The following is a 23,373-nucleotide window of genomic DNA, read 5'->3' as shown; positions in this document are numbered from 1 at the left end:
GAAGCAACATTTCTGACCTAATTTGATTGTGTTGGGAGGATATATGGAATAGATACTGTTTTTAGGAAGATTGTTAGGAATCAGGGCGATGGGTCATTTTAATTAATGTAGCAAAAATAGATTAGCCAATAGCCCCTCTGGGAAGAAAGGCCAGACCCTGTTCTTTGTGTATGTTGCTATAACTTCCGAATTTTACCGAGACTTGAATTACAGAGTATCTGTGTTCTAGACATCGTCCATCATCTATGGATTTTCATCTTTCTCTCCTACAGTACAGGTCCCAGGACAGACTGAAATGAAAGAGAATCGGATCAAAGGCTTGTGTGTGAACACACAGCAATGTTGTAATTGGGCAAATCAGGGCAAGCGCTCAACAAACAGCTGTGTTTAATTCTAGGGTTTTTTTTTTTAGTAGTATAATGAGCTTAATTTGTATTCTACAACTTTATGTATCACCTGGGAATAATCCATTATTCCAGGTTTCCACAGAAAGCTGCTTCTTGGACATCTCGGATTGAACAGTTGTGACCAGATAAATTTTATCCTCCAGCCCCCAACTTCTAATATGCAGAATGTATGTTTCTAAACTGAAAAGTCTTAAGCTTCTCATAACATCGATTCTTAATAATGAAAATCTGCTTGAAGTAGGTGAAGGTCAGAGCCAGTAGAGATGATGCCTTTGGTCTCTACAACTAGACTAATCTTTTAGATGAACACATGTCCTACACATGTATACCTAGAAAGAAGAGTCTGCAATCTAAAACAAAGATTGAAAGGAGGGGCAGATAGATGACAGAAGGTTCAGGAAGGCTGGGTTCACTGAATCCCAGGTCCTTATTGCATTGGCTTTAGAAATTGCATGTGACTCATCCTTTGAGATCTGAAATTTACATTTTCTTTCAGAAAAATGAAAATAAATAAAATATATAGGAGGACGCTATTGAGCCTGCCTTTGGCTGTATGTTTTTATAAATGGTAATGCACAGATCCATTTATGTTCTTCCTGATGACTGACAAGTAAGAGGACCTGCTGGGAGTTAGAGGTTCCTTGGAAGTAGAAGAGGCCTAGTGACCTCCCAGTGGTTGAATCTATTTGATATCTGATCTAACCAGTGGAACTAATTTACAGAATTGGTCATTGTTTTTCTCTGACATTGTTTTTAAGAGGAAAGTGGGGAGGGCAAGTTATTTTCAGGCTTTGAAGGTAAGGGAATGTTTGTGCCGGGGGTGGGGAAAGTGTATCCTCTTGAGCTCAGCCCTTTCCTCTGAATACAGTTAATGGGATTGTGGGCTAAACGACTGTGAATAAAGACACAGTTGAAGTAACTACTCTGTGTTCACTTCTGCTCGTTTGTTGTTTCCCACTTTTTATTAACATTAAAGGAGACAAATGCCACAAAGGACAGATTATGCAGTGGGGAATAGAGTGAGGGCAGTTAAAGTGAGTGGTTTTTAGGCTGAAAGCTAAAACCAACTCTCAATATGAGAGAATTCTGAGGAGTATAGAAAAAGCTATAGGCCATTTTGAACCTCATTTTCCCCCAGTAGTTTGCGTCACCCTCATTTATTAATACTTTTATAGAAGTAGTCATGTTTAACAAAGTTACATAAACTCTGATTTTCCTGCCTGGTTTTAGAGGAAAGCAACTAAAGGAAGAGAAGTGCAGAGAACTGGCCTGGGAGTCATCCAGTTATAATTGCCTGAGTTCAGAAAAAAGGCCCTGCAAAAACTAGGTTATGGGTAAAAGTTACATTTAGATTTTTGCAGAGGATTGGACTCTGGGGTGAAACTCATAAAATGTAGGTTCCTTCGTCAAAGTCTTTGGATTATGGAGTCGAAAGGGGGAGAAAAATTGTGTTGGAATGTTCAGCTGGTGATCAGATCAGCAGTGTGGAAGCACACGCACAAACAGGAAGTGCGCGTTTGGGAGACAGAAATAAAAGGAAAGTCCGTGTGCCGGCAGATGAAGTACAAGAATAGGATGTGACTTTGGAAAATGGTATTCAAAGAAAAAAAATGAGGCCTGGACATCAGAAAGTATAGAATTCCTCAGGTTTTTGTATGGGGTGAACTTATAAAAGGTAAATCTTCTTTGGGTTTCTTGGCCTGTGTTTCACTTGTAAAATGTTATTAATAAAACATGACCAATTATTTGTATTATGAGGATGAAATGAGATTAATATAAGATAAAGGAGAAATATAAATGTGAGGGTTGGTTAGTGCTGGATTAGTAGAGCTAGATCCTGATGTTTTGGGAAGAGTCTACAGTGAGACTCCAGAGGTTCCTAGGATAGGCCCATCCAAGACTTAGCATGACATTTTTGACTCAGTGAATAATAGGACTTAATGGGGCTGCCAGAGCAAAAAATCATAAAGGCCAACAGATGACTCAGAGTTGCAGTAAGTTATCAGAAGATAGACGAGTGCATGAGAGTAAAAAGAACAGAACTAATTGGATTATGTCTGTATTATTTACATTTGGTAAATTAAATCACCAAATAGCTGATTCTTAGTTCACTGCTCTAAAATCTTACATAATGCAGTTCTGCTGTTCTCGTTGACTACTGAGTGATGAGTTTTGCTAACAGTTTTTGTTCCACATTCAGTTTATACCATGTGCTAGGCAAAATGTCAGATATGAAATTAGTGATTTAAAGAATATAATTTAATTGAATAAGGATGAGACAGAGATGTAAACAAACATTGCAATTAAGTGATTTGAAGCCATGAAAGAAGCACGGGGCCATCATATCTACTGGGGGGAATCAGAAAAGGCCCTATGGAGGAAGTGAATGAGACTTAATTGATAAGTAGGAATTTGCCAAGCAGACAAAGGTCAGATGTGAGTGTAGGCTAGTTTGGGGGAAAGACATTTCAGGTGTAGAGCACAGATTGAAAAAGGGCAGAAACATTAAACAGCATTGTATTGTAATTGGTTCTAACTGGAGTACAGCGTGCAATGAGAAGCTTAATGAGAGATGAATCTGAAAGGCAGGCAGGAGCCTATCATAAGGGACCTTATATCACACTAAGAAGCTGGTCTTCATTTGGTAGGCAATCGGATGCAGTAGTAGGACTTCAAAAAGAGGAGCAGTATGCTTTAGATAGAATTGGCAGTGAATGGATGCAGAGGGTGAGAGAATGAAACATTCTAACTTGATTAGAGGATGGTGCCTCTTAACCTCCCTGAGAAGAAATGTGAAAGATGGGATAAGGAGCTTGGTTCTTATGTGGAGCTGTTGAGTAGAGCTGTTTTTATGTAGAGCTGTTGAGTAGGCAGTTAGGTATTAGGCCCTCTCCCTCAGGGGCATGGTGTGGGCTGGTGTGGTGACCTGTGAATAACCTGAATGAAAGACATTGTTGAAATTACTGGATTGGCTGAGATCATGCAGGGAGTGAGAACAAAGAGGGCTGAAGATAGGACTTGGGTTTTACCTACATGAAAGGGGACAGAAACCAAGGAGTTCACAAAGGAGACATGTAGCAATGGTTGGTAAAGGAGAAATGTGAGTGTGGAGTTGTGGGAAAAAGAAAAGTCTGAGAAGAAGATAGGGCTCATTTTGTGTCAGTTGCCCAGTGAAATCCAAATAATGACGACTAAAGAGAGAAGATTGAATTTTGCAATTAGGTCATTGGTGCTCAGCACCAGAGTAGTTCCTGTGGGATGGTGGAGATGGGTTGAGTGTTAACTGGGAGGTGAGATGGTGGCGATGGAGTAGAATTGTGTTACAGAGCCTTCCTAGATTTGGTAAGCTACTGGGTCTTCAAAATCCATATAAACCACAAGACCTGTAATGGTCATGTTTTTTGTTTCAGAACTTGATGGGCACAGTTGAGAAACATCCTTTCTGTAGGAAGTCCCTGAAGGTCATGGGCTATGGGTGAAGCTGTCAGAGGTTCTAGACTCACATTGTTATTGAAGGAGTTAGGATTCAGCCTCGGTTTTCAAGCAGTTAACGTAATTATTCTTGCCTGTTAATGCCTGGGGAGGTGAATTTTCCATTTCAAGTTCTTATGCTTAGAATCATTTCTCATGTTTTAGGCAAATGAGAGCAAGTATTCACACCATCAATATTTACAATGTAAAACCAAGAGTTGACAGATCTGTGAAGTGTCATATTTTAGCACAAGGGATGGAAATAGCAGAGCATAGTATAGAGTGGCACGTTTTCCTATCATAGTGTCTTCTTCAGCAGAGTCTTGCATCTTATAATAATTCTTTATTGTCAGAAAACACCAGCCACATTTTGGTTGCTTTTCTTTTCTCTTGAAGAAACCATGGATTATTCTCTTTCCTTTCTGCCTTTCATCATCTGTGTTCTATGTAATATTTCAATATTCAACATATATTTATCATGGACTTATATAGCAGGTATTGACAGTGAATGGATGAACAAAACATAGGCTCCGGCTCCATGGAGCTTTGTAATCTCAGGGGAGTAGGTTTAAAACAAAACCACACATCATGCAATTACATTTGCCATAAGTACTATGATGGAAAATTTCTGTGTGCAGTGAGAATGAATAGCCATCCTAGTTAGGGCTGGGAGCAGGTGGATTACCAGGAAAAGATGTTTAAGGTAAGATCCAAAGGATGAGTAGGAGTTAGCTAGATGTAGGTTGTGGGTGATGGTGAGAGAACATCTCTTGACAGAGGAAGCCTCCTGACCTAGATCCATCCCTATAGCCTATCTTTTCCTGGACTAGTAAAAACAAAGGATATTTTCTCTTCTTTGAATTCTAGTCACAGCCTATTGTTTACTCACTGGCACATATATGCTGTTCCACAAGTGTTTTGCACACACAGCCCCCCCCACCGCCATATAGATGAATGAGTTGTGCTCTCTACAAGAGCACCCAGCTAAAGGGTTGTAAGAGCAAGAATCCATCCATTTCTCAGCATGCTTAGCTATATGTCCTGGCACAGGTCTGCATTTACCTGGAAGAAGGGATACGTTTTTCTAGTTCATATTCCCAGAGGGGGGTCACTATTTTCTAAATCACACAAAGGCACCATTTGTTTTACCAGAGGCTTTGAATACACAAATGTTCTCTCTCCCCTAGTATATGATATGTTCATTGAGGGCAGGGATTATATCATCTTATTAGGAAACAGTAGTATCTTTTCATTTAAGGCATTTTGGGGGTTTTAAAAATGAGTAAGACATATGTCCTTCTCTCTGGGAGCACTAATCACTGCCTTAAAAATATAGTAAGTGAATAGTTTCTGCTTTTTCAGTTATAAACAGGAATTGATCTTTATGCTACATTTAATTCTAATAAACATCTCCTCTTGGTTGTGCCAGATTTAAGACCCTGAAATAAACCCTAGTGGTCAGTTCGGGCAAAGTGGCCCACACCTGTAATCCCAACATTTTGGAAGGCTGAGGCAGGTAAATCGCTTGAGCCAAGCAGTTTAAGACCATCCTGGGCAACATAGCAAGACCTTGTCTCTATACAAAATAAAAAAATTAGCTGGGTGTGGTGGCGTGGGCCTGTAGTCCCAGCTACTTGGGATGCTGAGGTGGGAGAATCGATTGAGCCTGGGAGGTTGAGGCTGCAGGGAGCTGTGATTGTGCTACTGCATCCCAGTCTGGGTGACAGAGCAAGACCCTGTCTCAAAAAAACAAAACATACCCTGTGATCAGAATATACTGAAGTTGATTCTCAACTTAGTTTACAACTCAAGTTGAAAGTACATTTATTATCCTTTTTCAAAATGTTGCTTTTATAAGCTCTTTTCTTTAGGTTAGTAGTCCACAAAGTGAGATCCTAGGACCAGCAGTGTCAACGTTAGTTAAGAACTTGTTAGAAATGTAAGTGCTTGGTTCCTGCACACAACCTACTAAAACAGAAACCCTGGGATTGAAGCCCAGCAAGAACCATTGCACTCAGTATAAAGAAAGGAATTTATATGGTTTGTCTGTGTCACCACCCAAATCTCATCTTGAATTCCCATGTGTTGTGGGAGGGACCTGGTGGGAGTTAACTGAATCATGGGGACAGGTATTTTACATGCTGTTCTCATGATAGTGAATAAGTTTCATGAGATCTGATGGTTGCGTAAGGGGGAGTTTCCCTGCACAAGCTCTCTTCTCTTGTCTGCCACTGTGTGAGATGTGCCTTTCACCTTCTACAATGATTGTGAGGCCTCCCCAGCCATCTGAAACTATAGGTCCATTAAACCTCTTCTTTTGTAAATTGCCCAGGCTTGGGTATGTCTTTATCAGCAGCGTGAAAGTGGGCTAATACAGAAATGCAGTTTAGTTGCCTGAAGGGACCCATTTCATTGCTAAAATTCCCTAAACTGTCACCCTAGCTTACTTCTTGCTTCTGTAGGATGTCTTAGAAACTCCTTAAATAATCACATCAAATGGACCATGAGATTCTCTCATTACCATGAAGTATACCAGCAAGCATTTCTTAATTATCTTTTATATGTCAGGAATTATGCAAGATGCTGGTGATAAAACAGGATGCAGAGAATATTGTCATCGTTCGCCAGGAGGTCATAGCCTGATAGAAGTCACAAATATGGAAATTAATAAACACCTCTTTGAGATTGACATTAAAATAGAAAAATATGGGATTATTAAGAAAGTATGGTTAGCCTTCTTGGTAAATGTTTTCCAATGTTTGCTACTTATGGGAGAATGATGTTTACATTTTTGTCCAACTGCAAAGTAGTGTCTTGTTATAGGACAAGCAGTATTGAAGGTATTTAAGAATCTGATGTAAAGGTGAGCCCTGCCACTGGTTTATGTGACCTTGAACAAATTAGCCCCTTTAAATCTTTTCTCGTCTGAAAATGGAGAGAGTAAAACCTGTCTTACCTATGTTAGAATTGCTGTGAGTTCAAGCTAATGCATTTGCAAGCGCTTTGTAAATTCTAATGCAGTCGCCAATATTAGTTATTATTCTCATGTAAGTGAAGAATAGTGTTTCTCAGGAGGTGCACTGAAGTGTGAAAGACATGGGATATGGATAGGGAAATTTGTTTACTTTCAAAAATATTTTATAGGAGAACTTTTTCTAACTATAAAAGTTATGCGTTGTGAAACCTTGGACCCAGTTGATTGTTCTGTCATCACTGAAATTTACTTGGCTTCAAGCACCCCAAACTCTCTTGGTTTTTCTCTTAATCCATTGTAATCCCTCTCAGTTTTTGCCAGTTTCTCCTGACATCTTGACATTACCATGTTCCAGCAATTTATTCTCGGCCCTCCTGTCTTTTCTGTCATCCTCACACTCCTAGTGATGTCGGGAGTCTCTTGGCTTTAAATATCACTTCACGTGGATAGCTCCCAAATTTACACCTCCTTTGTGGACCATCCCCTGGAATCCTATTAGGCATAGCATTGATATCACCACTTGTGTAAGTACCTTAAATCTGATATGTCCCAAACTGAACTCCTGACATTTTCCCCAAACCTACTCCTTGCATAGTTTTCTCCATTTCATTTAATGGCAATGCCTTTTCTTCTGGTTGCTCATGTCTAGAACTCTGGAATCTCCACTGACGTCTTTTCTCCTCCATCCTACATCCGTCCTATCGGCAAATCCTCATCACAATAGCTGAATCAGAACTTCTCATCACTTCTCCTGTAATTTCTGGACCATACCACCATTGTGCCTTGCCAGGACTATCACTGTAACTTTCCATCTTGATGTCACAGTGCAGCTCAGAGATAGCATTAAAATATAAGTTTAAAACTGTCATTTGTTTGCTCAACACCCTTCCAAGAATTCATTAATACAAGACTGTATCAGGCCGTTCTTGCATTGCTGTAAAAAAATACCCGAGATTGGGTACTTTATAAAGAAAAGATGTTTAATTGGCTCATGGTTCTGGAGGCTTTACAGGAAGCACAGTGTTGGTGGTTGCTGGGCCTCTAGGGAGGCCTCAAGAAGCTTACAATCATGGTGGAAGGCAAAGGGAGAGCAGGGACATCCCATGGTAAAAGCAGGAGCAAGAGTGAGTGGAGTGGGAGGTACCACATATTTTTAGATGACCAGATCTTGATCTCCTGAGAACTCACTATTGCAAAGATAGCACCAAGTCATAAGCATTCCGCCCCCATGATCCAGACACCTCCCACCAGGCCCCACCTTCAGCACTGGGGATTAAAATTCAACATGAGATTTGAGTGGTGACAAATATCCGAACTATATCAAAGGTCCAACCTAATCTGACCTCCATGAAGCCTCTAATGTCACCTCTTATTACTCTCCCTCTTTTAGTTTATTTTGTGCTTCTATAAGAGAATACCATAGACTGGGTAATTTATAATGAACAGTAATTTATTTGCCTCCAGGTTCAGGAGGTAGGGAAGTCCAAGATCCAGGTGGGGACCTCCTTGCTATGTCATACCATGGTAAAAGGCCAAGGGCAAGAAAGAAAGAGAAAGAGAACAAGTGCAAGATGGGGCCTGAACTCTATTTTATAAGGAACCTATTCCTGAAGTTTGCTGTCAGTCATTTATGAGGATGGAGCCCTCATGAACCAACACCTCCCATTAGGCCCCACCTCCATCACCACGTTTGGGATAAAGTTTCTAACATATCAACCTTCAGGGACACATTCAAACCATAGAACTCCCCATTTTTCATTTTGCTTCAGCCAGCCCAATCTCCTTGTTCTTTCTAGAATGTGTTATGTATGCTCCTTTCTCAAGGCCTCTGTACTGGGTTTTTTCTGCCTGGAACTCTTTTCATTCAGGTATTTACTTGGCTTTGTCCCTCACACACTTCGGGTTTCCACTCAATTGTCATTTTGTCGGTAAGGCTTTCCCTGGCTACCTATTTAAAATTGCAATCCCGTCCTCTCAATCTACATTTCATGCTTTTGTTTTTCTCTATAGCCCTTTTAACATCCATAATAATATATATTTTCATTGTTTATTTGATTTGTATGACTTCACATTCCGTCAATAAATTGTAAGCTCCATACAGATAATAGTTTTCTTTTTAAAAAGACACTACTATTTCCCTAGCACCTTGAAGAGTGCCTGGAACTTAGTAGGTATTCAATAAATGCTTGTTGAATGAATGTGTAAATTTAATTTTGGGCACGTAGGCTGTTTTTAATTTTATGTTGTATAATCAAAACAGTGTTATAATCAGTGTTTGTTATAATCAAAAACAATGCAAAACACTGTCTGAATTTCTAATTAATTGAGATGATTACTTGTAGCAGAAAAGTTAGATTGAAGGACATAAACTGTATCCCCTGGACAGCACTGAAAACTGTTATGATCATTACTAATTTGATGGTAAAAAATGCTATTTCATTGGGACAATTGACATTTAAACATTTTTTAATTTTTAATTTTTGTGGGTACGTAGTAGGTATATATATGGTACATGAGATTGTTTTGATACAGGCATGCAATGTGAAATAATCACATCATCAAGAATGAGTTATCTGTCCCCTCAAGCATTTATCCTTTGTGTTACAATTAAGTTACAGTCCTTCAGTTATTTAAAAATGCACAATTAAACTTACTATTTACTATAGTCACACTGTTGTGGCATCAAATAATAGGACTTATTTATTTTTTCTATCTTTTTTTGTACCAATGATCCAACCTCCCTTCCAAGCCCCCCCGCCCCCAATACCCTTCCCAGTCTCTGGTAACTATCTTCTACTCTCTCTATGAGTTCACTTGTTTTGATTTTTAGATAGACAAATGAGAACATGCGATGTGTGTCTTTCTGTGCCTAGCTTATTTCACTTAACATAATTACCTCCAATTCTATCCATGTTGTTGCAAATGACAGAATCTCATTCTTTTTTTGTGGCTGAATAGTACTCCATTGGGTATACGTACCACATTTTCTTTTCTTTTTTTTTTTGGATGAAGTCTCGCTCTTTCACCAGGCTGGAGTGCAGTGATGTGATCTTGGCTCACTGCAACCTCCTCCTGCCAGGTTCAAGTGATTCTCCTGCCTCAGCTTCCCAAGTAGCTGGGACAACAGGTGCTCACCACCATGCCCAGCTAATTTTTGTATTTTTAGTAGAGACAGGGTTTCACCATGTTGACCAGGATGGTCTTGATCTCTTGACCTTGTGATCTGCCCACCTCAGCCTCCCAAAGTTCTGGGATTATAGGCGTGAGCCACTGCGCCCAGCTGTACCACATTTTCTTTATCCATTCATTTCTTGGGTTGTTTCCAAATCTTAGTTATTGTGAACAGTTGTGCAACAAACGTCAGAATGCAGATATGTCTTTGATATACTGATTTCCTTTCTTTGGGGTACATAACCAGCAGTGTGATTGCTGGTTTATGTGGTAACTCTATTTTTAGTTTTGTGAGGAAACCTCATACTTTTCTCCACAGTGGTTGCACTAATTTACATTCCCACCAACAGTGTAGAAGGATTCCCTTTTCTCTACATTCTCACCAGCATTTGTTATTGCCTGTCTTTTGGATAGTCATTTTAACTGGGGTGAGATGATATTGTAGTTTTGACTTGCATTTCTCTAATGATTGGTGATATTGAGCACCTTTTCATATGCCTGTTTGCCACATGCATGTCTTCCTTTGAGAAATATCTATTCAAATCCTTTGCCCGGTTTTTGACTAGATTATTAGATTTTTTTGCTACAGAGTTGTTTGAGCTCCTTATATATTCTGGTTATTAATCCTTTGTCAGACGCAAATATTTTCTCCCATTCTGTGGGTTATCTCTTTACTTTGTTGATTGTTTCCTTTGCTATGCAGGAGCTTTTTAACTGGATGTAATCCCATTTGTCCATTTTTGCTTTGGTTGTCTGTGCTTCTGTGGTATTGCTCACGAAATTTTTGCCCAGACCAATGTCCTGGAGATTTTCCCGAATGTTGTCCTTTAGTAGTTTCATAGTTTGAAGTCTTAGATTTAAGTATTTAATCCATTTTGATTTGGTTTTTGTATACAGCAGGAGATCAAGGTCCAGTTTTATTCTTGTGCGTATGGATATCTAGTTTTTCCAGCATCATTTATTGAAGAGACTGTCCTTTCCCCAGTGTGTATTCTTGGTGCCTTTGTAAAAAATGAGTTCGCTGTAGGTGTGTGAATTTATTCCTGGGTTCTCCATTCTGTTCCCATTGGTCTACGTGTCTGTTTTTATGACAATACCATGTTATTTTGGTTACTATAGCTTTGTAGTATAATTTGAAGTCAGGTAATTTGACTCCTCCGGTTTTGTTCTTTCTGCTTAGGATAGTGTATCAGTTCTTTTTCACATTGCTGTAAATAACTTCCCAAGACTGGGTAATTTATAAAGGAAAGAGGTTTAATTGACTCACAGTTCCACAAGGCTAGGGAGGCCTCAGGAAACTTATGATCATGGCAGAACGTGAAGGGGAAGCAGGCACCTTCACAAGGCAGCAGGAGAGAGAAGAGTGAAGGAGGAACTTCCAAACACTTATAACACCATCAGATCTCATGAGAATTCACTTACTATCATGAGAATGGGATGGGGGAAACTGCTCTGAACATCCAATCACTTACCTCCCTTGACATGTGGGGACTACAGGTCCCTCCATCAATACATGGGGATTATAATTTGAAATGAGATTGGAGTGGGGACACAAAACCAAATTGTATCAGATATCTCTGGCTATTCTGGGTCTTTTGTGGTTTCATGTAAATTTTAGTATTGTTTTTCTATTTCTTTGAAGAATATCATAGGTACTTAATAGGGATTGCCTTGAATCTGTAGATTGCTTTGGGCAGTATGGACATTTAAACAATATTCTTCCAATTCATGAGCATGGAATATTTTCCCATTTTTTGGTGGCCTCTTGAATTTCTTTCATCTGTGTTCTGTAGTTCTCATTATAGTGATTTTTCACTTCTCTGGTTAAGTTGATTCCTAGGTATTTTATTCATGGCAATTGTAAATGAGATTACTTTTTTTTATTTCTTTTTTGTAGTGTTCACTGTTGACATATAGAAATACCACTGATTTTTGTATGTTGATTTCTGTATCCTACAACTTTGCTGAATTTGTTTATCAGTCCTAATAGTTTTTTGGTGGAGTCTTTAGGTTTTTCCAATATAAGATTATATCATCTGTAAACAAGGATAACTTGACTTCTTCTATTCCAATTTGGATGCCCATTTTTTCTTTCTCTATGTGATTGCTCTATCTAGGATTTCTAGTACTATGGTGAATAACAGTGGTGACAGTGGGCATCTTTGTTGTTCAAGATCTTAGAGGAAAGGCTTTCAGTTTTTCCCCATTTGGTGTGACACTTACTGTGGGCCTGTTTTATATGGCTTTTTATTATGTTGAGGTATGTTCCTTCTATACCCAGTTTTTAATTTTTTTATCATAAAGGAATGTTGAATTTTATTAAATGCTTTTTCAGCATCAATTGAAATGATCTTGTAGCTTTTATCCTTCATTCTGTTGATTCAATGTATCACATTGATTTATTTGCATATGTTGAATTATCCTTGCATCCCAGGGATAAATCTCACTTGGTCATGATGAATGATCCTTCTAATGTGTCATTGAATTCAGTTTGCTAGTCTTTTGTTGAGGATTTCTACATCAATATTCATTGGAGATATTGGCCTGTAGTTTTTTTTTCTTATGTGTCTTTGTCTGGTTTTGGTATCGTGGTAATATTAGCCTTATAGAATGAGTTTGGAAGTATTCGCTCCTCTTGTATTTTCAAAATAGCTTGAGTAGGATTGGGATTATTTCATCTTGAAATGTTTGGTAGGATTCAGCAGTGAAGCCATGGGGTCCCAGGCTTTTCTTTACTGGGAAATTTTTTATTATGGCTTTGATCTCATTGGTATTGGTCTGTTCAGGTTTTGGACTTCTTCCTGGTTTAGTCTTAGTAGGTTGTATGAGTCTAGGAATTTGTCCACTTCTTTTAGGTTTTCCAGTTTTTTGGCATATAGTTGCTCATAGTAGTCTCTAATGATCCTTTGCATTTCTGCAGTATCAGTTATAATGTCTTCTTTTTCATTTCTGATTTTATTTATTTGTATCTTTTTTTCTTAGTCTAGCTAAAGTTTTGTTAATTTTGTTTAACGTTTCAAAAAAACAACTTTTTGTTTCATTGATCTTTTGTATTTTCTTCATTTCATTTATTTCTGCTGTGATTTTTATTATTTTCTATTAATTTTGGGTTTGGTTTGCTGTTGCTTTTCTGGTTCATTAAGATACATCATTAGACTGTTTATTTGAAGTTTTTTTTTTCTTTTTTGATGTAGACACTTATAGCTATAAATTTCCCTCTTAATGCTGCTTTTGCTGTATCCCGTAAGTTTTGGTATGTTGTATTTCCATTACTATTTGTTTTCAATTTTCTTCTCAATTTCTTCATTGACCTACTGGTCATTCAGGAGCATATTGTTTAATTTTCATGTATTTGTATAGTTTCCAAAATTCCTCTTGTTACTAATTTCTAGTTTTATTCCACTGTGGTCACAGAAGCTGCTTGATATTATTTCAGTCTTTTGAATGTATTAAGACTTATTTTGTGACCTAACGTGCATTTCTTTAATCACTTATGAAAGTCAATATTTTTTGTGTCACTTAGCTTTTTGTATTTCACTTTTTGTGAGATTTCCTATGTAGGTGTTTGCACCATTATGTATACAAGCTCTTAGTATAATAAGGATAATATATATTTCCCTAGACTTTTTCTTATCTGTGTGTTTTGAGACATAAAATATCCAGAGAAAGCAATTATTTAGTCCATAAAAAGGTATATGGAATTACTTCCCTTAACATATCAAACAGTAATACATTTTAATTTCCAAAAAGAATGTTTGTTACATAATACCTTATTAAATTGTTACAATATATGAAGGCTTTCAGGTGTTTGTCTGAGAAAAATATGGAAGCAGCTACAAAGTTACCAAGAATTCTTGTGCTTGCATTGGTATTCTTTGTTCTAAGATTGTGTTTTAGATATTTCATGACTATTCATTCTCTGTTACTTCTTTTTCAGTTGCCATTCATATGTTTATTAGCTCATCTAGCATGTACCTCTCTCATAGGAAAAATTATAGGATAGTCTATGATGATAGTACAGATGGGTTAAGTGCTATGATGGAGTCATTCACAGGGTTGTATAGAAGCACAGAGAAGAGGCAACTAAATCAGACTAAAGGAACTCTGGTGTCAGAGCAAGTGATGTTTCAGCTGAGTTTGGAAGGATTTATAGAAGTGCTTTACAGGATGCACAGAGACCACCACATCTCACTCAAAGAAAATAACATGTATAACATCAAAGAGGAATTAAATAATAATATAATTTCAAAGGCCAACTTGAAGGACACATGGGCAGTGGTGGCAGAAGGTGTCAGAAACTGAAGGTCTTGTGAGGCAAGCTGTGAAGCGCTATTAACATCAAATTAGAAAGATTATTCTGTTGGCAAATGAAGGAACATAGAAGGGAAATCACATTGGATGCAGGAAGATCAGTTAGGAGACTCTTGCCTCTCTCATGGGGAGAAAATAACAAACAGAACTAAACACATGACAGTATGAATGGAGAGGGAGAGAATAGATGGATTTGACAGCTATTAAAGACATCTTATTTTCAGGAATCTGCAACCGAGCGATACATTTCAGACTACCATGACTTGTAAGTTTTTGGTCTAAGTAGATGCTGCTGTCTTTTATTGAGATAAAAAAAATCGAGAGAAGGAAAAGGAGGAGGTCATGGTGTGGGAGGCGAGGCGGGAAATAGGATGAGTTCAGCATTGGACATCCTGAGTTTATAGTACCCCAGGTACACACAAACAGTGCTCTCCCGAAGACAGGTGGATGTACAGGAGTGCAGCTGAGAGACAACTTGGGAGCCATGAGTACATAAGAGGTAATTGAAGCCATTGATGTTGATGAGGTCACAGGCTCTGAGCATATAGCAAGAGCACTGTGATGAGGAGAGTGCTTAGGGAAACAACAGCATTTAAGAAGCAAACAGAGTGAGAAGCATTTGAGGATGAAACTGAGAAGGTACAGCTAGTAGAGAATGATTAGCATTAGCATAGAAGCAGACTGGAGGTTGATGGGAAGGAGACCCATAAATCTGGAGTATGATACAGGCAGGGTGATTTTTAATATTCAGGGCGTTTGCTTATTTTAATTTTTCAACTTTTAGATTTGGGGTATGTTTGTAGGTTTGTTATGCTGAGGTTTGGGATATGAATGATCCCATCACCCAGGTGCTGACCATAATACCCAACAGTTTTTCAACGCTTGCCCCTCCTTTTCCCTTTCCTCTCTAATAGTCTCTAGTGTCTGTTGTTGCCATCTTTAATTCCATGAGTATCCAATGTTTAGCTGCCATTTGTAAGTTAGAACATATGGTATTTGGTTTTCTGTTCCAGTGTTACTTTGCTTAGGAAAATGGCCTTCAGCTGTATCCATGTTGATGCAAAATAAATGATTTTGTTCTTTTTATGGCTCTATAGTATTCCATGGGGTATATGTACCACATTTTCTTTATCTAATCCACCAATGATGGGCACCTAGCTTGCTTCCATGACTTTGCTATTGTGAATAGCTCAGCAAACCCTCTTTAAAGATAGGGTCTCCCTCTGTCACCCAGACTGGAGTGCAGTGGTACAATCACAGCTCACACAGTTTTGACCTCCCAGAGCTCCAGTGATCCTCCAACCTCAGCCTTCTGAGTAGTTGGGACTATAGGCACATGCTTCCATGCCTCACTAATTTTTGTATTATTATTATTATTTTGTATAGACAGGGTTTTACCCTGTTGCCCAGGCTGGTCTTGAACTCCTGGCCTCAAGTAATCCTCCCACCTCAGCATCCCAAAGTACTGGGATTGCGGGTGTGAGGCACCATGCCTGGCCTACAGTGAGACATTTGAATTGTCATATTCTTATGGACAAAATGCATAGTATGGGATGAATGATGGAATATTAGGCAGATTCTTGGCTATTTGAACAAATGTACACTAAGATTATTAATGTATGTGATGCTAAACTGAAAGAACATCTCCAATACAATACTTTTGGGCTTAATATCTAATTTCTGTCCTTTTACTGTTTTACTATTACCATTTTAAACAATACTTGGGTTTTGAGAAGGCATAACCAAATTTTGTACAGTCAGAAAGCTGAGAAGGATTCCTAATGAGTTGGAAAACAGAATTGGGATTCAAAATGATTCGAAAGGCTAGAATAATGGGCAATCCAACATAATTGATTTGAATGTAGACTGTTCTTTTCTGGTTCTGAAAATTAGATGTTCAAGCATAGAATGGGGAAATTTTACTTAAAAGTACTTCTGAAACCATAGCTGCCAAAAGCAGCTATGGCTGCCAAAAGCAATAATGGAGGGTCTTGGGTTCTGTTTATATGAGCAGAATGCCTTGTTTGTGGAAGGTAGACTTTTAAATTAGGTAATTAATTCAACTTAGGTGCAATATTTGAAGAGGGATATTGACAAAGGATGACATTGGCTTGAGTTGTGAATTAGGAAGATTAGTTTTTTGGAAAGTATGTCACGTGGAAACTAACCAAAGAAATTGGGGTTGTTTAGCTTACAGTAGACTTGAGGGGGCTGTGACATGAGCTTCAAATATATTAAGTGCAGTCATATATAATATGCATTGCCATAATGCTCATTTAGAGGACAAGATTTGGATTAGTGAGTAGTAGACAAAAGGATGCAAAATTTAGTTCGTCTTAGAAGGTGTTTTACATATGCAGAAGCCATGAGCTGTGTCTTTATACTCTAAAAATTGCAGAGCTGCTGCTTTGAATGGATTGCAAACCTAGGTTCCATCTATAGGAGCCATGAGTTCTAATTTACTGCACTTTGACTATTGTACTATGATGGATGTGAGGCGCAGTTCAATGACTGCTCACGGTTATATCCATACCTACTGTAACTGGTGAGAAGATAAATATTTGACCTTGATGCTTTAGTCTTAGCTAGCACACATTCTTTTTTGTTTTTGTTGTTGAGACGGAGTTTCGCTCTTTTTTGTCCAGGCTGAGTGTAGTGGTACTATCTGGGCTCACTGCAACCTCTGCCTCCCTGGTTCACGCTTCAAGCAATTCTGCCTCAGCCTCCTGAGTGGCTGGTATTACAGACACATGCCACCATGTCCGGCTAATTTTGTATTTTTAGTAGAGGTGGGGTTTCACCATGTTGGCCAGGCTGGTCTTGAATTCCTGACCTCAGGTGATCCAGCCACCTTGGCCTCCCAAAGTGCTGGGATTACAGTCGTGAGCCACTGTGCCTGGCTGCACATATTCTCATTCTGTCATACTTAGCACTTTATTCTAAGATTGCTACAGTGTAAAAAAACAATGCCCTTTGGTGTTTAAGCCAACCTCCTAAAGTTAAGAGCAGACAGAACTGACCCTTTGAAAATTTAATGCAGACTTCTATTTGATAATTCTTAGGTATATCAATAATGCATAACTAAAATAACTCAACCAAAATAATAATTGATGCTTAAACATATCTGAGCCTGTTATGCTAGGGAAGTGCTTCCCTATCTAAAGAGCAGATAAATATCAAGATCATTTACTCTAGGTTTTCTTTTTATGGTCTCATTTTTTTTTTTACATTTGTCACCTTTTAAAGTTAAAAGCAATATATGTGCATTCCAGAAAAATGCAGCAATAAAAGCACCCATAATCTCACTAAATAAGCATGCTACTTTTAACATCTTAGTATTTGTAATATGAATAATAAATAATAACAATAGCCAGGTACAATTTTAAGTGCATTTTTATTTATTAACTCACTCATCTCCCTGACTCTAATTGGTGAGCTTGAACCCCCCAGCTTGTGAATCCAAGCTGCTACACCAGGGCCCATACTTTTCACTGTCAGACTATACTGCCTCTATTACATATATCAAAAGTCCTTTACATGTATTTCATTATCAAGGGACACATATAGTTACAAAATGGCAATATTATGTACATATAGTTAGGTAATCTTTTTTGGCATTTAGAAATATGACCTGAACTTACTCCCCTATTTTGATTCCTCAATAATTTTATTAAGTGCTTGATATGTCTCTGACTTTGTTCCCTGAATAACCAGTTTTTACAAATAGTATTTTGAACCATCCATAATTCATCCTTTTTCTATTGATTTGTTTTCTATACCATCTATTGTGTATGTGTATACATAAAAATTTATAAGCTATTTTATATATAATATGTGCTATATTATATATATGCACATTTATTCAGTTTCTTTTGAGCTATTTTCTACACTATTGATTTTTTTGTGCCAAGATTGCAGAGTTTTATAATGTAGTTTTATATGGTGGCACTTAATTTTCTCTCATTCAAAGATTTCTCAGCTGTTCTCACTCATTTAGTCTTTCAGTTCAACTTCAGAATAATTTTGAAAAGTTAAAAATTTTCTTGGATTCTGTTAAGTTCTTTCATTTATTTGGAAAAAATGTCGTATTTTTAGTATTATCTTCACATTTAAAGAAATACAGTCCTTTTTAGCATTTATTCAGCATTCTATATTTCTCATTAGCACAATCTTTGTATTCTGAACTATTTTATGTTACTGTTTTCCATGACATTTTCCCCCAACCATTTTACCTTTTAATTGATTTTTCCCTCGTATGTTGAAAAGCCACTGGTTTTTAGAAATTAATTATATATCTAGTTTCTTACAGAGCTGTCTTGTTAATTCTAACATTTTGTCAGCTAATTATCTTTGATTTTTTTGATAACAAGTTCCATTTATTGAGTAGTTAATGTGGGAAACATTTTTCTCACAGAAGAAAAGTGTTTCAGAATGCTTTCAGAGATGAAGAAACTGAAGTTCAAAGGCAATTAATAACTTACAAAAGATGACAAAGCTAGTGAGCCATAAAGCTGGGATAGATTTGTCTCCAGAGATCTCACTTTCCACTGAACTCCACTACCTCCCACTCTGCCTACACAGAACTGATCTATTATGCTTGCAGTTCTCCATGACTGATTCTTAGAGGCCATTGATCGAATCTTATTAGGTGCACCAGGCAGCTATTTACAGTTTTGCCCAGTAGCCAATCATTTTCACATGATTTCTCTTTTTCAAGGTAGAGATCCTTTTCTCACGGGTTTCAGAAATCTTTCATCTCCTCCAAGGTAGATGTTAATTCCACATTTTCACATGGAAAGCTTTATGTACTGCTGTATTTTACTCACACACAAGGTGTGTAGGTAGCCACTGGTCCTCCTGTCTTGAGGATAGCATGTCTGTGCAGAGTTCCTAGTCCAGTTTCTGTTGTCTGAGAAACTTCCTTTTCATACTATGCTGATGAACTTTGAGGATCTCATTCTGTCTACTGAATTCTTGATTAGGAGAATGTTTTAAAGAAACAGAGCTGTCTGTGGTTCTTCCATGTTAAGAAGCACATGATAGGTACTGGACCTGGGGCATTTTCTGCCTCCGTCTTTATCTGTACAGTTCTGGGAGTGAAGGATGTATATGAAGAGGTGAGAGTGAGATTTGTTAGTCTGATGTCATCTTAAACCAGAAGTCTGTAAAACTTCAAAAACAGACAGCCTTTTTCTGTTGTTGGAAAACTATATTCCAAAGAAACTTCAGAATAAAAATTGATGGACAAATTGATGTGTAATTCTATCATTTTACAATATCTTTTTGTTTTTGTTCTTTTCCTTACACCTCTTTAAGACTTATCAGTTAATATGACTCAGGCATCTCTGTTAGTGTTTTACAGATATTAGCCCATTTAATAACAATCATTTGTTATTAGTCCATCATTCATAAGCAAATGATACTGCTTTAAAGTGATATTCAGGTATTTTATATAGAAGTTAAATAATTGCCTCAATCTTTAAAAAAAATCTTTATTGAAGATTAATTGAAGTCCACTCAGATACATATATTTGAAGTATATAAATTGATCAGTTTTGACATATGTAAGCACTCATGAAACTATTGTCATAATCAAGATAGTCATTTTCAACATCTCCAAAATTTTCCTGTTTCTCTTTGTAGTCTAACCCTTCCTCTACTCTGTCCCTAGGCAGCCACTGATCTGCTGTCACTAGAGATTCAGTTGAAGTTTATAGAATTTTAGATAAATGGAATTGTATGGCATGTACTCTTTTTTTGTGTGTGGAGAGCTGTCTTCTTTCACTTAGTGTAATGATTTTTAGGTTTATTCACATAGTGGTGTGTATCAAGTTTGTTCCTTTTTGCTAAGTAGTAGTCTACTATATGGCTATACCACAATCTGTTATTTAATATATTTATTTTTAACATAGCAGAGTTGTAATCATAGCACTTGATATTCTTAAGCTCCAATAGGATAATGTAATCTATGATCATTAAATACTAACTAGTGAGTACTCCAGTAAGTTCTTTATAAAGTTTAGCAGCAGCAGTCTAAAAATGTGAGTGTAAGTACTAAAGGACTTTTTGCAGTCTGAGATATTCCTATAGGTGATTTTTTGTTTCATTTGGTATTTAATGCTATTCTGATAAATCTTGATTTTTGAAGCTAACCATTCAGTTAGTCTATTAGATGTGCCTGCTGTTAGAACTGTTAATACTTTCACTTGCTTGCCTGTCTGTAGATCATTTAACTATCAGTTAATGAATGCATGTCTCTGGGAGTGCAGGTGAGGAATGTGGATCTCATGCCACTCATTCAGAGGCTAAAATGAGGACTTTGTTTAGTTCACGGTAATAAGCATTCACATACTGTATGGAAATGAAAACAGTCTTTGTGTGTGTGCAGTTGGAAGAACTATTAAATATATTCATTCCTAATTGAAATTATGTTTCTATTGTTAAAGAAAAACTGAGAGGAGTTAAATTTAACATTTGAGTAAGAACAAAATTCTAGAACCAGACAGCATTCCTGATGAAGGTGGTGATATGGTTTGGCTGTGTCCTCACCCAAATATCATCCTGAATTGTAGCTCCCATAATTCCCACATGTTGTGGGAGGGACCTGGTGGGAGATAATTAAATCATGGGGCTGCTTTCCCCCTACTGTTCTCGTGGTAGTGAATACGTCTCTCAAGAGAGCTGATGGTTTTATCAAGGGGAAACCCCTTTCACTTGGCTCTCATTCTCTCTTGTCTGCCACCATGAAAAATGTGCCTTTGGCCTGCGCGGTGGCTCATGCTTGTAATCCCAGCACTTTGGAAGGCCGAGGCGGGTGGATCACCTGAGGTCGGGAGTTCAAGACCAGCCTGACCAACGTGGAGAAACCCCGTCTCTACTAAAAATACAAAAATTAGCCAGGCATGGTGGCGCATGCCTGTAGTCCCAGCTACTCGAGAGGCTGAGGCAGGAGAATCGCTTGAACCTGGGAGGCGGAGGTTGCAGTGAGCTGAGATCGCGCCATTGCACTCCAGCCTGGGCAAAAAAAGCGAAACTCCGTCTCAAAAAAAAAAAAAGAAAAAGAAAAATGTGCCTTTCGCCTTCCACCATGATTGTGAGGCCTCTCCAGCATGTGGAACTGTGAGTCCATTAAACCTCTTTTTCTTTATAAATTACCCAGTCTCGGGTATGTCTTCATCAGCAGCATGGGGTAACAGAGTACCCCCATCTACAAACCTGGTGGACTATATAACGAGAAAACAAGAAATGACATACAGAGAGCATTTACCTTCTTTGGTTGTAATCTAGCAGCTTTCAGCCTCTGGTTGTCTGCAGCTACTGTGATTGAGACTCAGCTACTTGTTTTAAGGGTTTACTTTTTGTGAAATTACAATCTGTTTACACAAGTTAGGTTATAGTTCATACTGTATGGAGAAACCTTTATGTCAAACTCAAAATACGTACGGTGGCAGCTTTAGGCCAAACTTAATTCAGTTTAACACCATAAATCACAAATCCATCAAGATAGCTAGGTTTAGTTGTATTTTTTCTTTCTTTCTTTTTTTTTTTTTCTTTTGGTGGGAGCTGATGAGAATTCTGTTGACTAACATGTTTACATTTAGAACAAGATAAGCATTCTTTTAGACTAATAGTGTTTTTGCAACTTTTGAGGACACTTATGTTTTTCTTATATTGTTCCAGGAAAAGAAAAGGTATTGGTATGTACTATGACTGACTGACATGTCTCATTTAGGCTTATCTCATCTTAGAATCCATCCTTTTTAGCAGTAGATGATCACCCTAACAGGACAGGGAGAATAAATGTGACTCACTTGGCATCATAGTAGTGCGTTCTGCACTCTCTGTGATGGACACAGGTAAAGGCAGGCTCATCCTTAACCTGACATTTTCAGCTATGGCTTTGTTTTTCCCGATCTTCCTTCAAAATTAGATTGTTTACCTTTATTTCCTCAATTCTCTTTCCAATTCACTAGAGTCAGGCTTTTATCCCACTTATTTTCCTGAATCTCTTGTCATGATTAGTAATCATCTAATTATCAGTGGTTTCTTTAATCCTCATCCTATTCTATCTCTCTTGAGGCATTTGACTCTACCTCCAGGCTTCTTCTTTCTTGCTTTCTGATACTGTAATGTTGTGTCAGTCATTGTTATGTGCTTATTTCTTTAGCACCTCTTCTATGACCTCTTTTTAAATGTCGATTGCCCCAGGTTTTTGCTTTTTGTCTTTTTGCATTGTAGATATCCTGTCTGAGTGATCTTATCCGTATTTTCTTTCATTGTTTTTCTGTAAATGGAAGTAATACATACTTATTATAAAATCACCTGTCATAACACCTGTGGAAAACCATTGTTACATTATTTATCCAACTGCTTGTCTTACCTACAACCTTCGTTTAAATGACTCTTAAATCCAACCTCCATTGCATAGTTTTCCATCAAGTTCCAAAATAATATTTATGGCTCCTTTAATTATAAAAAGAATTGTGAAAAAGCACAATCCTTTTCTTTAAGGAACTCATAGTCTAGTGAAGTGGCTTTCAGTCTGGCTGCAAGTTAGAATCACAGACCAACAATTTATTTCCCATTTAGGAATCTGAGGACAGGGTCCAGGAGCCAGATGCCAGTGCATAACCAGGGTTAAGAATCCCTTGGGTAATGGCTATGTTTCAAAGTGCCATTTATTTAATATCTACTCTATGCCAGGCCATGTGGTATCCATTTGTTCTTTCAACAAATATTTTTTCAGCCCTTCTTTTATGTTTACCCCTGGCCTAGATACCAGGAACACATCAGAGAATAAAAAGAGAGTTTTCATTCTTATGGAGATTATGAAATGGTAAAAAGAGATAGACATTATACAAATACATGACAAGTGGTGATAAATGTAGGAAGGAAAATAAGGGAGGTGAGGGTATAGCGATGTGTATCTTATCTAAAAAGTCAGAAAAGGGCTTTTGATGTTACAACATTTGAATAATGCCTGAGTGAAGAGGGTTCAAGGCTGCAGACATCTGGGGAAGGATCTTCCAGAAAGAGGGA

At 37.8% G+C, this 23,373-nt stretch overlaps 1 protein-coding gene across 6 annotated transcripts in view; it reads left to right on the top strand.

Moving 5' to 3' along the window:
• The window catches only part of KIAA1324L (KIAA1324 like), a 276,854-nt gene that overhangs the window by 1,269 nt on the left and 252,212 nt on the right, over positions 1-23,373 (top strand). The window lies entirely within an intron of this gene.

This window comes from Papio anubis, chromosome 4 (assembly GCF_008728515.1).
Source record: "Papio anubis isolate 15944 chromosome 4, Panubis1.0, whole genome shotgun sequence".
Classification (NCBI taxonomy): Eukaryota; Metazoa; Chordata; class Mammalia; order Primates; family Cercopithecidae; genus Papio; species Papio anubis.
Note: the sequence above shows the minus strand (reverse complement) of the source record. Positions and strands in the feature narration are given on the sequence as shown.